Here is a 17,101-nt window from a genome sequence, read left to right on the forward strand (position 1 = left end):
TTGACGCCTAATTCTTACATAGTTCGCTGTGCACTAAGCTACCAAAAAATGAAATGGTACAACAGTCTTTGATATATGGCATCGTCGTGCAGGTGTTTGCAAAGCGATCTTGCAGACAGACGACGCGCGAGCGCTGATGTCGATATTTTGTACACTATTGTTACTTCAAAAATAAAAACAAACTGTTGCGGCAGGTGTATATTCATTATTCAAACGTGTTTTTTATATCTAAAAGCACATACAGATCACTAACTTATTGTTTCAAGCTTAGTTTACAGCAGGATGTTTTAGGCCGGACTTTGACAGATGAATACGGAATAGTCCAGCAACAGTGCGCCGCAGCCGAGGAGCGAGCTTCGGCGCGCGTCGGAGCTCGTCTCCAGTGGTTGCGCGGCCTTTCCCTCCAGCCGAAGCGAAGCGACGCGTTCGCTTGCCAGCGCGCGCCGAAGCTTTCGGCGCGTGCCAGTGGTTGGGGCATTAACCGCTGGGTCACGACTGCCGCAGTTTGCAGCGTGCTCTGAATGGTCATTACTCGTTAAGTATTCAGTTGCAAGCTGCTCTTCTGTTTCTTAGGTGCGTTGCAGTTGGGCAAGTTACCGCGATTTAATTTTACACGAAGGCACGTAGAAAGTGTGGTAAGTAAATATTCTGCTGTTGCTTCCTCTACAAAAGTGTACACGAAGCTACACAGGCTCGCAAAGAAATTGTACACGAAGTCGGCACGATTCGAACCTATGCGGGGAGCACCCAATAATTTTCCAGTCGATCGCCTTAACCACTCGGCCACGACGGCTTTTTTTTCTTTATTGCCTGTTTTCTTTTACAGGTTGTGGAAACAGAGGAACCTGAATGATAAAAAGGAAACACTTGGACCAAGACTTTATCCGGTGTGTTCACATTAAAATTTTTTCAAGTTGCACAATTCGGCCAAGAGAGGTAGCCAGTCAGGAGGCTCTGGTTGCACTTTATACAGTTTGCGTATATAATCCATATTTACAATGAAATTTTCCCTGACAGGACGTGTGTGAAGGTCGTCATTGCGGACCGCCATTCTAGTCTGCCAGATGCTGTGAAGTGCTATCAGCACGAACATGTCGTACGGGACGCCGTTTTCATTGTCCACACTCAGAAAACGAATGCCATAACTCGTGATGGGTAGGTCCTTTTTCAATCTGCTCTGCAGAATGTCCCAATGGAAAACGGCGTCCTAGCAGTAAAGAAATACGTGTTCTACGGTTTCGGGTGTCTTACAAAGTAGAAAGTTTGTCGTCCATGGAACGTAGAGTCCCTTATCAGCTAACTGTTGCTTTACGGGGAGTGTGCCAGAGTGAAGTTTAAAGAAGAAAGTTTCTGTTCCCGTTTTTACATGCATCTTTTTAACTTTCTTAGCACGTCCTATCCGGGTCCGACATTGAATAAAGATCTGCACATCGGTGTTGGCAACAAACAGTCGACAAGTTCTTTGTAAAGTGTTTTCTGTTTCATAGAGGAGAAATACTCTAGTGAAAAGCGCACTTTCAGAAATTGAAAAGAATGCATTACTTCACGCAAGAATCCAGTCACATAATGGTACATATAGTTATTCGATGACACAAGAAATTCTGGAACGTATCAACACAGCCTTAATTTTATTACAGTTTGCAAAAAGCCATTTCTTTTGTCGCGGAGAAAAATAAAACGAGACTGAACTTGTCTAATAAATAAGTGACACAAACCAAATCCACCGTTTCGGACCAGTAAGAATAAATTTAAGCTACTTGTTCGTTCCAGGGTCGATCTCCACACAAACACGGCGAAATTACTGTGAAATTTCTGCACATTCACCCGTGACATACAAAGGACTTGGAACACATACCATAATTTGGCTATTAAAAACAGGTTGTATACAGACGCCCGTGCAAAAATAGAGAGCTCCCGCCCACCCCAGGCATTTGTTTTTTTGCCTGATTGTATCTGCTTCGTCCTTCCAGTACTCGTTGTCAAGATAAACCTCGAGTGGCACCCCTAGGTACTTCAGTGGGCAGGTTTCCAATCTTACATTTACGCATACATCAGGCTTCATATTCCAATGAGCATACCGAAACGCAGTTGCTTTGTCCCAAATAATCATGCTACCTGTCATGGAACCAAATTGTTTGGGTGTATGAACAACTTCACATATGCTCTGCCTATCTGGACAGAGTACGGCCACACCGTCAGCATATGCAAGAATCTTTACTTCAGTACTCTAATCTAAATCCGTGCACGTTTGAATTTTGGATAATTGATAAACAAAAAGAGTCTGGGTATATGGCTAAAAGTAAGGCTGAGGCCGGGCATGCTTGTCTGATAGAACTATGTCAATTTCTTCACCGGGGTTCCTATTAACTACCAGGCGTGTTACACACTGCGAGTACGCCATATTTAATCCATCAAGAAACACAGTTCCAACTTGCACACGTTCTAACAGGTTGAACAACACTTCATGGGAGACACGGTCAAAAGCTTTTTGTAAGCCTAATTGCATCATTGCTATTCTGTCTCCAAAGTCATCGCAAATCTCTAAGACACTTCTTACTACGTGTATATTTGTCGTAATGCTACGACCTCTTCTGCCACGTGTCTCGTGCGGTCGTACAATGTTTTGAATGATATTCTGCATTCTCTTGGCCAACACCTTCATGAAAATTTTGTAATCCGTATTCAAGAGGCTAATGGGGCGATAGGACGTCACAGACTGAAGTTTGATGTCACCATCCGTTTTGGGGATTAAAACAGTGTGCGCTTCAGTGAAAGACAGTGGTAGCTTCTTCTTTTCATGCCCCTCTTCAATAACTTCGAACAGCACGCAGGCTATCTCTTCTTTAAACATTTTATAGAATTCTGTTCCGATTCCATCTGGGCCAGGTGTCTTTCCAGTGCTTAAGTCATCAATAGCTTTTTTAATCTCCTGTATACTGTCAGGAGCCTCCAAACTTTTTTTAGTTTCGTCGTCAAACTTGGGCACTAAAGAAAGGAAATCTTCACTAAATCTACTCGTCATCGGAATACGTTTTCCAAGCAAATCGCGATAGTGTTCAACAAACGCGTTCCTTATCTTACTTTTTTCTTTCGTCAATCTGCCATTGTACATTATTTCCTTAACTTCTTTTCTTTGTGCATATTGCTTTTCATCACTTAGTGCCCGCTTTGTCGGTGTTTCGCCCACCCAAAGCTTTTCTGTTCTTGACCTAATAATAGCACTTCTGTACTTTTGTCTATCCAAAAGCTACAGCTTTTTTTGGTGTTTTTGATTTCTTCAGTGAAAGAGCCCAGTTTTACACTCTCTTCCTTTAATGCGCTTGCAGTTGCGACTGCAATTTCTTCTCGTCTTGTTTCTTCTAAAAATTAATGTTGGTCGTACGTTCTATAGCACTCGATTTAACATGTTGTTTAAAAACTTCCCACCTCGTTTCGCAGTCGTCTTTTCCAACTTCATACAGCATCGTTAACGCCTCACTTACATTTCTAGAAAAAATTTCATCTTTCAGGATGCTATTGTATAATTTACAGAGGTGCCAGTTGAATTTAGGCACTTTTTCCTTTGTCCAAAGCGTGAATTTTACCAAACAGTGATCGCTAAAAGACACTGGTATAACAACGTATTCGTCACAAGACATCACAAGGTCAAGTGGGATGTAGGCTCTATCCAAACGCACGCGACTTTGGCCCTGAAAATGCGTGAACTCAACCTGGCCATTAGACATACAGAGGGCCGCATCTTCTAGTCCATTCTCTGCAATCAATTCCCTCAAAAACAGGGCGCTCTGATCGAGCAAATTTACACGTTTTGAGCGGTCCTCAATCGCGCACACACGGTTGAAGTCACCAATTAATATCAAATATCTACTATAATCAAGAAAAACACCAATCTCTTCAAAGGATGCCTTTCTTTCGTTGTCAGGATTTGGGGTGTACAAGGAAATCACGCGCCATTCAAAATTCAGTAACGAAAAATCAAACCACGAAGCGTCCGCTCTCACTGCTTCTTATGCTAGTCTCAACTGTGCCTACGGATCTTTTTATAAAAATTGCGAACCCTCCCGATAAGCCATAGGAATGTGACACACAAACATTATACGTTGCGCGGAAAGGCGCAAACATTCGATCAGTTTCGTCCTCCCTCTCTACTTTTGTTTCTTGCACGGCGATTACGTCTAAATCATGTTCCTAAAATAGCCTACTTAATTGGTACTGGCCTCTTCTAGACGAAAGCCCGCGCACATTTAGAGTGGCGAAACGAACTGCTCTCTCAAGTCTAACAGCCATCTTTAGCTTTAAAAAAGGATGCGCTCACAAAACAGTCTGTGCCCTGATATTCGGGTACACCCTCGGTGTGTTAGTCGTCTTGTCAAGTGGGCGGCTTAGCCGCCCTCTTCTCCCCCTCCGGAACGTTTGGCTTTGAGGTGGGCCGCAGCCGGCGATTAGTGAACGCTTTCGTCGGCGGTTCACTGCTGCTGGCGTCCTTCGTCTCTGCAACGGCCTCGTCTCGTGGTCTCTTTCCCAGCGCACTGTTGTCTTCTGGTTCACGGCAATCCATGGCGTCCATTTCGGCACTCTTGTGGGGAACTTCCGCTGTCTTTTATTCCCACTTGTTTTGTTGGCACCACTCTCGATTAATTCGGAGCGCTGTATCTTGGCTTTTGCATCTACTGCAATTTTTAGCTGTGCAGTGGCTGTCAGATCTTCCGCTGTAGTATTGTCAGTTTGCTTCCTCCCTTTGGTGCTTGTCTCTTGTACTCCTCATGTTGGCGCAGAATCCTCATATTCTTCTGCTTCCGCTTTGTCTATGGAGAGCTCGGATTTCTCTGTGCTCAACGTGGTCATTGCGGCTATACCGCATACGTCCTCGAGCAGTTTTCTACCTCGTGCTCAATGCGTTTGCAGACGTTGCACCGCGGCACGCGGCAGTCCGTTCTTATGTGACAAATTTGTTGGCAGCGCAACCACCTTGGCGCTCTTCCGGACGCTACGACAAGGGCTAGCTCACCTCCGACGTGCCGCTGATGTGGTATATCGTCCAACGTAACGTCAGCCTTCAGTCGCACCACGACTGTGCGTGTCATGGTGTTCTGTTGGCTGTAGCCGTCAAGGCGCCATTTATCCAGTCCTATTTCCAAGACTGTTCTGTAGGGGTTCAGGGCGTTTCGCACGTCTTCTTCGCGTACATGGTAGAGCAGCCAGTGAAGCTTCAGACGACGTTGCGGTGACTTGGATCAATTACTATACATCTCCGGCCCTTGACCGTCAATTCCGGTTCGGCCAAAAACTTCTTCGCGCCTTCAGCAGTCTTGCAGGTAACAGCCCACACATGATTCATTTGATAGGCGCCGAGCGCAAGAAGCTCGGTGGGCGGAACACGTTGAAACAGTGGCTCACGAAAATCTTCTGCGCGATATGGTCTACCTTTTACATCGGCATGTAGAAAAGCAGTATTTTGAACAACGAACCCAGTTGGCAGTGGGGGCAAAAGGATTGCATAATCCTGCGACACTTCATTCCTGGAACCGCGGCTGTGGTGGGCCGCAACATCAGCCGCGTCCGTACACTACGGTGGCCGGAAGTCAACTCTCGGCCACGACGGCTTTCTTTTATTTCCAAGGTAAGAAAACACAACAGAGAAACCAACATAAAAATGTTAAAATCACCAAACATGAACTTGTTGACGCGACATTGCTAAAAACGCTTTAATGACACTAGGTTATTAAGTGCAGGATACCATATTGGCTGTTCGTCCTGGGAGTGGTTGTCATCTCGGATATAGGAAATGCTTTCAATGAAGTTTTCTCTTACCGATCTTAGAATAGGTTCTGCATGTCTGACAGCCATTCTTGCTTTCCAAATGATATGCATGCTTAATACCATGAACCTGTCATAGGGCACACCCCCGTCATTGTTTACTGCAAGAAAATGAATTCCTTACGGTGTGAGGGGCAAATCTTTTTTCAGCGTTCTTTGGTGGACGTCCCAATGAAATTTTGAATCTAAACAGTCTAGAAATATATGTGTTACTGTTTCTGGCTTGCGGCATAAACTGCAGTCAACTGACCAGCGAACAAAAAAAGCACTTTTCCTGCAGCCAGGGTTTGACTGCGAGCGTGCCACTATCAAGTTCAAAAATGAAAGCTTTAACAGACGACCGAACCGGCATTCTTTTAACTTTTTTAAAACGTCCTTACCCGGACCAACAGAAAGAATGTCTCGATATAAAGGTACTGGAAGCATTACATCACGTAGATCGTTGTACGATCGTTTCTTTGATATTATATAGAGATAATCAAACGAGAAACGTACCTTAAGAATCTTGAAAGCACTTACTTTTCGTCGATACCCGCACAAACCACTTCCGGTAACGCCACACGATGACACAATAAACTCAGGAACAGCATGCTGCTGTCTCAATTGAAGCACTGCTCGAAATGCTCGAAAAAGGGGTCATGTTGGTCACGCAAGAAAATAAACCTTGAGACAATCTGCCTCAGAAAAAAATGTGCAATGCCAAGCCCTCCGGCTTTCAGTGAATGAAACAAGTTTGGACGACTCGTGCGCTCCCATGTTGAATTCCATACAAATGTTGCAAGATTCTGTGAAATTTCTAGGCACTAGCTCCTGTCATAGCGAGCACCTGCAACACATACCAAAAACGCGCCACAAGCCGCCGTGGTTGCTCAGTGGCTATGGTGTTGGGCTGCTGAGCACGAGGTCGCGGGATCGAATCCCGGCCACGTGCGGCAGCCGCGTTTCGGTGTGGGCGAAATGCGAAAACACACGTGTACTTAGATTTAGGTGCATCTTAAGGAATCCTAGGCCGTCGAAATTTCCGGAGTCCTACACTCCGACGTGCCTCATAATCAGAAAGTGGTTTTGGCATGTAAAACCCCATAATTGAATTAAAAAACGCGCCACAACGAACGCATGCAAATCGTGGACCTGGTCAATATGGATAACTTTTTCCGCCCCAATTGGTAGTTTTCTGGCGCATTCCTTCGGCCTCTTCTCTCTAGTATTCTGGAAGCTCATAATTCAAGTTTAACGATGCTCCAAAATATTTTGTAGGAGAGACTGTCCAGTGTAAATTTTCAAAGACATTGAGCTCCTCATCCCAGCTGCCATGCCAAAAACCGGCGTACTTCCCCCAGTTAACAGCGCGTCCAGGCATTCTGCAATACGTTCGAGCTTATTTAACAGTTTCACGAACACTTTATTTATCCCCAGAAAAGACGGCGACATCATCTGCATACGAGAGAGTTATGACTTCACTCCCCATTAAACGGAAACCCCGTATTTTCTCATTGTGTATAACTTTTAAGCAAAAAGGCTGTAAGTAAACTGCGAAGAGAAGTGACGAAGCCAGGCATCCTTGTTTTGATTCTACATAAATTAATGTTACAAGAGAGTTGTTTATTTACCAATAAGTTCGGGCTACACCCTTCGTAAGACAATTTTAAACCTTCTAATATAATGTTTCCAACATTCATGTGCTCTAGATTAGAAAAAAGCACACTGTGCACAACATTGTCGAATGGCTTCTCCACGTCTGGTTGCATCAAAGCAACTCATCCCTCCCAGGCATCGTAACACTCAAGTATACTTCTTGCCACATGTTATAAAGAATCGACTGCCATCTTATGCCACAAGTGTGTTGTGGTCCTACTATTGATTTCATCACTGACGGCAAACTTATCGCTAACACCTTCATGAATATTTTATACCCTACAATAGACAAAGGTATAGGGCGATACGACCTTACTGAGAGCAGCTTTACAGGGTCATCGCATTTTGGGATTAGCACGGTGTGGATTTTTCTGAAAGAAGGTGGCATGGATTTTACTTCATAAGCCTCGGCCAGAACACGGTGTAAGATGGCTGCTAGTTCATGATTAAATGCCTTATAGAAAGCCGCGCCTCGATTCATCGATTGCGGTTTCAATGTCATTCAACGTAATCGGTTCCTCAATAGGTCTTGACGTCGTCATCAAGTCTCGGCAATAAAGGCAAGTATTCCCTATCAAAGCCAGCTTACACCGGTCCTTTGCAGCTTAACAGATATCTGTAGTATTCGAAGAAGGGAGGTGTATTGTATTATTATCGCAACTACTTAAGTTGCCGTATTCGATTTCTTCTTTTTTTCACCCGCTGTGGTTGCTCAGTGGCATTCTGCTTCCGGCAGCCGAGCTGAGCGGTCAGCAGAATCATGGGCTTCAGTGGAGCAGCGACAGCGGCCACTTTTGGCCGCGGAAACAGGCTGAGTGACGATAAGGAATATGCATTTATCTTACCCCAACTGCCTAAAGGACAAGTGGTGATTAACACCGTATTTTTGCACGGTGATGTTCGTGCCAGACCTTACAAGGTCGAAGATTTTAGAGACGCCCTACTGCCGACGGGACTGTTGCCTGACGTGGTATGCATAGGGGCGTACCAGATCAACCACGTCTGGGCAGTGACCCTCAGCGACGCGACTGCCACAAGAAGGATGCTAGACCTTAAAGAACTACAAGTTAAGGGACGACGGTGCGTCATCGTTGACCCGCAGGACCAGCAAGTGAAGATTAGGCTACACTGGTTGCTCTACGGCGTTGCCGACGAGGACGTCCGGACGGCGTTCGCGGCTTTCGGCAAGGTGGAGGAGGTGAGCCGTGAGCGGTGGCGCGTGGAAGGCATGGGGACCAAGACCTCAACGACCAGGACCGTCCTCCTCAAACTGAAGGGCAACGTGAAGATAGAGGACCTTCCTCATCAGATCCGCGTCGGCGGTGAGTTGGCCTTGGTCGTCGTTCCTGGTCGACCGATGCAGTGCCTGCGCTGCCATGGCACAGCACACGTCCGCCGAGAGTGCAAAGTCCCACGCTGTTCCCGGTGCAGACGCTTCGGCCACGTCGACGCTGACTGCGTCAAGTCTTATGCTGCGGTGACAGGCCCACCTGCTATTGACGTGGCGGCAGAGCACGTGATGGACGTAGCCGAGGCGGAGGACGCGGCTAAAGGAACCGGTGACGCGGTCTCGGTAGCTACAACTAGTGGGTCGACGACTCTGGAGGTAGACGGAAAGGCGGCTGAGGCTACCCAGAAACAGATTGGGGCGGAACAGGTCGCAACAACTGAGGGGCAAGCGACGGGAAGCGTCAGGGAAGACGCACCTGACGACGCTACCGCAATGCAGCAGGACGAGCTCGTCACCGACGACGACCGTACAGAGGCTCTTGCTGCTTCCGTCAAGCGCACCCACGACCAGACGAAGGACCGCGAGGATCGGGCAACCAGTACCAGTGAGGGACCGCCGACGAAGACACCTCATGGGAGGCGGATGGCATACAAGCCAAAGCCCAACGTACCACCTGAAAAGAAGTCTGTCGACAAAGCGCCCACGCCTAAGGACACCAACAAACCGGGAGGTCCCGGAGGCGGCTAGCCGATGGCTAGTCGTGAGCGGTAAGCACCATGCTCCGGGCCTGCTTTTCTTTTAGATCAAGATGGCTCAAATACCGTCCCTTAGGATTGCCACATTAAACGTGAGAGGGCTGGCGGCTAGTCGTAGGCAAAGTCAGGTCCTACGGTTGGTCACTGACCACGACATAGACGTACTAGCCGTTCAGGAAACTAAGGTTGGAGAGGAGCAGACCGGGAGCATGGTGCGACGTTTCACGACTAGGTATTTTGTGGTGGTTAGCCATGCGGTAGGCACGGCTGGAGGGTGCGTTCTTCTTGTGAAGAAGCTGCCTGGACTGCAGATTCAAAGCATTTTTTCGTGTCAGTCGGGAAGGATTGTTCTTTGTGATATTGTTATCGGTGATTCAGAGTTCCGCATCATATGCGTATATGCACCGAATTTAGTAGACGAGCGCGTCCGTTTTTTTTCGAACCTTACACAATACGTATGTTGTAATATGCGCGTGATGTTGTTAGGTGACTTTAATTGTGTGTTGAGTGCTGGAGACAGAGCCAATAATGCAGGTGTGCGTGACCGAAGCAGTGAAGTGTTATCAAATTTAATTAATGAAAATGAACTCGATGATGTTTATGAATGTCTGGAAGGGGGGCGTCAAGTGACATTTACACGTTTTCAGGGCAGCAGCCATGCGCGTTTGGACCGAATGTACATTTCTTTGGATACAATTCGAACATGCCACGGTTACTGTGTAGTACCAGTGTCATTTTCAGATCACTGCCTGGTGAAATGTAACGTAGGTATAATGAAAAGGAGACATGTATTTAACTGGGATATGTGGAAAATGAACGCCTTGTTACTAAATGACCAGCCCTTTTTGCAGGTAGTACGGGAGGCGGTTAATGAAGTTCAATGTGATGATGCGGGAACAATCGTCGAGAAGTGGGAATGTTTTAAACAAAAGATCAAAATGAAAGCGATAGAAAGGTCCAGTTGTAAAAAATTCGAGAAGGAAATGAAAGAAAAGGGTTTAAGAACACTGCTTGAGCAGCTGCTAACGCTTGAGTGCAAAGAGCCTGGTGCGTACAAAGAGGATATGCGAAACGTCAAAGAAAAACTTGAACTGTTTGGCAAGGAACGCTATCAAGGAGCCATCGTGCGAGCACGAGCAGATGCTCTAGCGGCAGGGGAGACGCCCACGAAAAGGGCGCTCGGTTTAGAGAAGGCGTATGGAAGAAGAAACCATGTCGACCAGATTTTAGTGAATGGGAATGTCGTTGAAGACAGTGATAGCATTCAGCGCGCCTTCTTTGAGTACTATCAGTCGCTCTTCGCATTTCAGGAAGCGAACGTTGAGGGTTTTAAAGCAGGTTTTCTGCATCGCATGCCACGTTTGAGCAATGACGTAAAAAAGCGATTAGAGGAAAAAATAACGGAGAGAGAAGTCGAAAAGGCAATCGACGATTTGAACTTGGGTAAATCACCGGGACCTGATGGACTCAGCGCGGGTCTATATAAAGCTTTTAAAAGAGAGCTGGCGCCTTTGCTTGCACATGTATTTAATGACGCATACGAAAAGAAATCATTACCACCTTCCTTCGGAAAAACGCACACCATTCTAATACCGAAGAGCGATCAAATAGATAAACTCAGATTCGTGTCATCCTACAGACCGATTTCACTAACAAACATCGATTACAAAATATTTATGAAGGTTTTAGCAAGCAGGCTTCAAGGCGTCATCAAGGAAATAGTCGCAGACCATCAAACTTGTGGCATCAAAGGGCGATCTATTTTTTCAAACATCCATAAGATGCGATGTGTGCTTGAGTGCTGTGACGTCACCGGTGGCGGTGTTGCAGTACTTCAGCTCGACCTAGAGAAAGCGTTCGATTGTGTCGCTCACGTTATTTTGTTTGCCATCTTGAATCATGTTAATGTCGGTTCCATCATCACTGAGGGCGTGGCCTTGGCGTACCAGAACTGCACAACAAGACTAATTATTAACAAGTCTCTGGGGGCCCCCATTAACATCATGCGTTCAGTGCGCCAAGGCTGCCCCCTCAGTCCGCTATTATTTGCTATCTACGTAGAAGCAATGTGTGTAGCAATTAATGAAAATGACAGAATACGTGGTTTCAGATTGGCAGCTACTGAAGTGAAGTTGCTCGCGTATGCAGATGACATCGCAGTGTGTTGCACTGACAAACCGAGTGTAACAGAAACAATATCTGTAGTAAAGCATTTCTATGCCGTAACGGGTAGCAGAGTAAACTGGGGCAAGTCGCTAGGGCTGTGGCATGGGGACTGGTTTTCTACACCCGACTATTTCGCGAACGTGAACTGGGTGAAAACTCCGACCAGGTATTTGGGTGTTCCCCTCGACAGGTATAATAGCAGTGACGAATACTGGAGGAACCAAACCAAGGAACTGAAAGAAAAAGTAGACAAATGGAAAGGTACTAACCTGTCCATTTTTGCAAGAGCCACAGTGTGTAACGTGTTTTTTATTACTAAGTTATATTACGTCTTGCAAACGCTTTATTGCTCTAGAGTAAATGTGCAAAGGCTGCACAGAGTGTTTGCGGTTTTCATCTGGGGATCAACATGGGAACGGTGCAGCCGAACAAATTTGTTCAAAAGAGTGAAGGATGGGGGTGTGGGCCTAGCGCATCTTTTTGTTCAAGTTGTAAACCGATTTTTGTTTTTTCGCGATGTGCGCGATCCATTTCTGCGCACTGTGTGCCAGCTAAGGTTGAGTAACGCTTTGCCGGCACATGTTGTTAGCACGGCAAGCATGACGGGAACGCTGCGTGGATATTTCAAGGAAGTGGTTGACAGTGTACGCTTCCTTTCTGTTCGTTTTACAAATGATTACCTTTGTGAAGTGAAAAGGAAAACATTGTATAAAGATGTATGCGACATTGTGTTCCCTGTGCCCTTATACAGAGCCATATACAGTGGAGGGCTAGGACAAGACGTACTTAAACGAGTAAAACGCATGCAGGTGCCACCAGGTGTAAAGACCTTCTTCTTTAAGCTACATACCGGAACGCTCTCTGTCAAGACGTTTTTGGAGGAAAGGGGTTGTCTCGTACCTTGGGGGTCGCACTTCTTGATATGCAAGAAGCCCGAAAATATAGATCACGTTTTCCTACATTGCTGGGCGGCAGTTTTTTTCTGGGACGTCTTAAAGCGAACCCTGAATAAAGAGCTACCGGTGGACCCCCAAGGTATTAGGTATCTGGCCATTAAAGATGACGACGGGGTTCCCTATGACTTTGTAATGTTGAATGCTCTACACTGTATATGGCGGGCTCGTATGGCAGGGTACTATTGCGATCCTGACGCTAGGCCAGCTCGTGTTTACTTCAAGGAATGTATGTCGCGATTTATCGAAATGCAGAAAATGGAAGAATGTGCACCGGATTGGCTGTCGAGGCTAGAACCTCTGACAGCCATGAAGGAATTTTAGTTTGACAAAGCCAGTCCAATATGGACAGACGGCTCTATTGTGCGGTTTCTTTACTTACGCACCTTCCCTTGTTGTGTTATTTTCCTTCACTGTTTGGAATTTGCAATACATAAGTGTGTGCTGACTGTATCGTCTGAGTATTGTCAAAGACCGGCAATAAATTTAAAAAAAAGCGGTTGCTCAGTGGCTATGGTGTTCGGCTGCTGAGCAAGAGGTCGCGAGATCGAATCCCAGTCCCGGCGGCCGCATTTCGATGGGGGCGGAATGCGAAAACACCCGTGTACTTAGATTTAAGTGCACGTTAAAGAACCCCAGGTGGTCGAAATTTCCGGAGCCCTCCACTACGGCGTGCCTAATGAGAAAGTGATTTTCGCACATAAAACCCCATAATTTATTTTATATCGATTTATTTTATTTCATTTTGCGATGCGTATCTTTTCTCTTCGCTCAATGCGCGTCTTGTGGTCGTTTCCCCGAGCCACAAACGCTCTGGGCGCGCCCGTATCACTGACCCCCTGTATCTCTTGACATCAACGATTTCAAGCTCATTTTTAACGTTCCTTATCGCTGTTGACAACTCTCCTGGCTGTGTGCATTTTATTGACAACAATATGTTAACCTTACTTCGCAATTCATTTTCTTTTCTTTTTTAATTGTAGCGTAATACAGAGACTCTTTCAATGGCTTTAGATACATTATGGGGTTTTAGGCGCCCAAATCACTTTGATTATGAGGCATGCCGTAGTGGAGGACTCGGGAAATTTCGACCGCCTGGGATTCTTTAACGTGCACATAAACCTAAGTACACCGGTGTTTTCGCATTTCGCCGCGATCGAAATGCGGCCGCCGTGGCCGTGATTCGATCTCGCGACCTCGTGCTCAGCCGCCCAACACCATAGCCACTGAGCAACAACCACGGCGGGTCAATGGCTGTTATTTGAAATTCCTGTTTAAACTCTTCCCACATCGCTATAAATTCCAGGTTTTCGCAAGGAAGCATCTCTCGTATGCGTTCTTTTACAAACGCAATAAAGGTTGCGTCGTTCAGAAGCTTGACATTGAATTTCCATAAGTACCAATTGAAAGGCCGGTTTTCCTTCATTTTGCCGAGCGAGTACATTACAAGACTATGATCGCTGAAGGATACGTGCTTCACGTCATAACTTCTACATAATAGAACCAGTCTCGCTGATATATAAGCTCGACCTAATCTGGCGTGACTGCCCCGTTGGAAATGCGTAAACACAGTCTTCTTTCCACTGCAAAACACAGCACCAACATCTTCTAATTCACGCTCTCGGGTTGCTGCCAGCAAGTAAACTGCCCTTTGTTCACGTGCAAGTGAGTTTTTATTCCGGTCTTCAGAAAACCAAAGACAATTGAAGTCTCCCAGAAGGATGATATAACGCTCAGATTTCAAATAGACATCAAGTTTGCCAAAAAACTTCATAGCGTTTTCATTCATTAGTTGGGGCGTATGTGCAAACTACCCGCCATTCAGAATCCCAGAACGAACAGGCACACTTGATCATTCGCCTTTCATCACGAACAAAACAAACAAGTACATATTGCGCAACAATTTCTAAAGATTTCCGCAAGAACAAAACACACCCACCGGAATTGCCGACAGCATGGGAAACGCACGCACTGCACCGCGCTCTAAATGTTTCAATCGTTCGGTCGGTTCGCTCTTCACTTTCAATTTTTGTTTCCTGTAGAGCGACTATGCCTAAATCATTGTGTTGCAATAACCGGCTGACCTGGTACTGCCGCCTTTTGGCGCCCAGGCCTCGTACATTGAGCGTACCAGTGCGTAGCGGTATTCTAGATTTTCAAGCCATTTCTTTTTTGTATTTGTTTTTTTTAAAGAAGAAAACCGGAACAATAGTTCAATTAAACCCATACATTTTGTTGTTTCTCAGAACGCTCGAAAGTCCTTTCCTAGGCAAAAGTGGCCAAACTATACAAACGTGCTCTGGAGCTCGTCCCTTACCTCCCATGAAACATTGCTAGGCAACGCCCTCGTTATTACGGGGGCGCCTTCGTTAACGTCGGACTGGGATCTGGCGGAAGGCGAGGCTTTGTTTTGAAAGATGGACGGCGGTATGAACTTTATTTTCTGGGTGGCTCCTGTGCCTTCCCGCTGCCACCTTGGTCACTTTCGGAAACTTGCGCGTGTGGCCGCTTCGCAGACGAGCTGTTCGCGACGTCTTTGACCACCGACGTCTTTGACGGCGCACGCTGGCGTAGCTGTTTCCTCTCAAACTGATGCCACTTCACTCTTGTCGCTTTCAAAACTTTTCACAATTGTTTTCTCGGAAGTTTCAACAGCTGCCGACGTAGGTTTGCTGTCCTTAATTCCCGCTGCCTCCACCGCGTCCGCCTCGTCCATAATGTCCTCTGTGGGGTCCTCCCGACTCCTCTGGCTTGCTAAGCTTGCGTAAGATTTAGCGCACTGGCTATCATCATATCCGAACCACCGAGAAAGCTTACATCGTTGAACGCGGCAGTTTCGGCGAATGTGCCCTGTTCGCTGACACCGCAGGCAAAGCAGCGGTCTTCCGGGTACCACCACAAGGGCCGTAATGCCAGACACTCGTAGCTGGTGTGGCAGGTCGTCCAAAGTCACGCCACCTTTCAGACTAACCGTCTGTGTCGAGGAGCCATTATCGCCGAATCCTGGTACACGCCATTGCTCTCTGCATTGCTCTCGCACCGTATGGCAAGGTGACTTCCGTCACCTTGCCATACGATGCGAGAGCAGCGCGCACGTCTTCATCTTGTACGTGGTAAAGCAGCCAATAGAGCCTTAGGTGGACGGTATGGATGCTCGGATCTATCACGAGGGAGTGGGGATTCTTCAAAGTCACATCAGTGACTACCGATCAACTTCTTCATTCCTTCCGCACTCTTGAAGGTCATCGCCCACACGCGCTCCATCTAAAACGCCCCCAAGGCAACTGCCTCGGGGAGCAGTTCCAGATGATCCAACGTGTCTCGGAAGTCCTCACCTCGGAACGGCCTGGCTTTAACGCTGCCGTGAAGGAAAACAGTATTTTAAACAGACGAACCTAATAGCAGTTGTGGCAAAATAACATCATAGTCCGTAGAGTCCTGTGCATCTGGCCTGTTACGGCGGCCCTGCTGGGCCAAATTCGGCGCTCCAAAGGAGCTCGACATTACACGACCGTACACTACGGTGGCCGGAAGTGGCTCGGCCGCGACTGCAACTGGTAAATCTGACTGGCCGTTATTCGGTACAAATTCAGTCGCAAGTCTCTCGTCTGTTTCTTGGGATTGTGGCGGTCGTGCATGTGCCCGCCCTTTAACTTTACGTGAAGGGGCGAGGAAACTGTGGTAACAAATTATCCTACAGTTGCTTCCGCTGCAAAAATGCGCATGAAGCGACACAGGCTTGCAAAAAAGGTACGCACGCAGTCGACAGGATTCGAACCTGTGCGGGGAGACCCCAATAGATTTCTAGTCTATCGCCTTAACCGCTCGGCCACGACTGCAACTTGCAACAAGGTGCTCTAAAAGGTCATTATTCGGTATAAATTCAGTTGCAAGAGACTCGTCTGTTTCTTAGGTTTGTTGAGGTCGGGCATGTGCCCGCGCTTCAATTTTACGCGAAGAGACGTGGAAAGCGTGGAAACTAATTATTCTACACTTGCTTCCTCGGCAAAAATGCGCACGAAGCCACACAGGCTAGCAAAAAAGGTACGCACGCAGTCGACAGGATTCGAACCTGTGCGGGGACCGCTCGGCCGCTCGGCCACGACTTAAACCGCTCGGCCACGACTTTTTTACTTCTTTATTACCTGTTTGCATCATACAGAAAACAACAGAAGGATCTCAAAAACTTTCGAAATTGATCAACTCATCAAACAGTGTAACCCAATCAGGTGTTTCTGGCTGGGCTCGGTAAAGCTCTCGCATATACGCAACATGTTTAATAAAATTTTCCCTTACAGGCCGAGCGTTAGTGTCGGCATGTCTTACCGACATTCTGTTTTTCCATATACTATGGAGTCTGAGTACCGTTATCATGTCGTAGGGAATGTCGCCGTGATTCTCAACTCGTAAATATCGGATTCCCTGAGGTGTAATAGCTAAGTCCTTTTTGATAGTTTGCTGAAGGATATCCCAGTGAAATATGGGATCCCAGCATTCAATAAATACATGTTCTATTGTCTCTGGTTTTTGGCATAGTATGCAGT

At 46.7% G+C, this 17,101-nt stretch overlaps 1 protein-coding gene and 1 non-coding gene across 2 annotated transcripts in view; both read right to left on the bottom strand.

Moving 5' to 3' along the window:
* LOC139051612 (neprilysin-1-like) overlaps positions 1-5,546 on the bottom strand; it is a 49,249-nt gene extending 43,703 nt beyond the window's left edge. Inside the window, exon 1 of the mRNA XM_070528547.1 lies at positions 5,469-5,546. The gene's annotated coding sequence lies outside the window, so the exon portion shown is untranslated. The remainder of the gene's footprint in view (positions 1-5,468) is intronic.
* Positions 5,547-16,314: 10,768 nt separating this feature from the next.
* Positions 16,315-16,396, bottom strand: TRNAS-AGA (transfer RNA serine (anticodon AGA)). The gene has a single exon. It is a non-coding gene; the product is annotated as a tRNA-Ser (tRNA).
* Between the last annotated feature and the right edge of the window lie 705 nt (positions 16,397-17,101).

The sequence above is a fragment of the Dermacentor albipictus genome, unplaced genomic scaffold (assembly GCF_038994185.2).
Source record: "Dermacentor albipictus isolate Rhodes 1998 colony unplaced genomic scaffold, USDA_Dalb.pri_finalv2 scaffold_13, whole genome shotgun sequence".
In the NCBI taxonomy this organism is placed as follows: Eukaryota; Metazoa; Arthropoda; class Arachnida; order Ixodida; family Ixodidae; genus Dermacentor; species Dermacentor albipictus.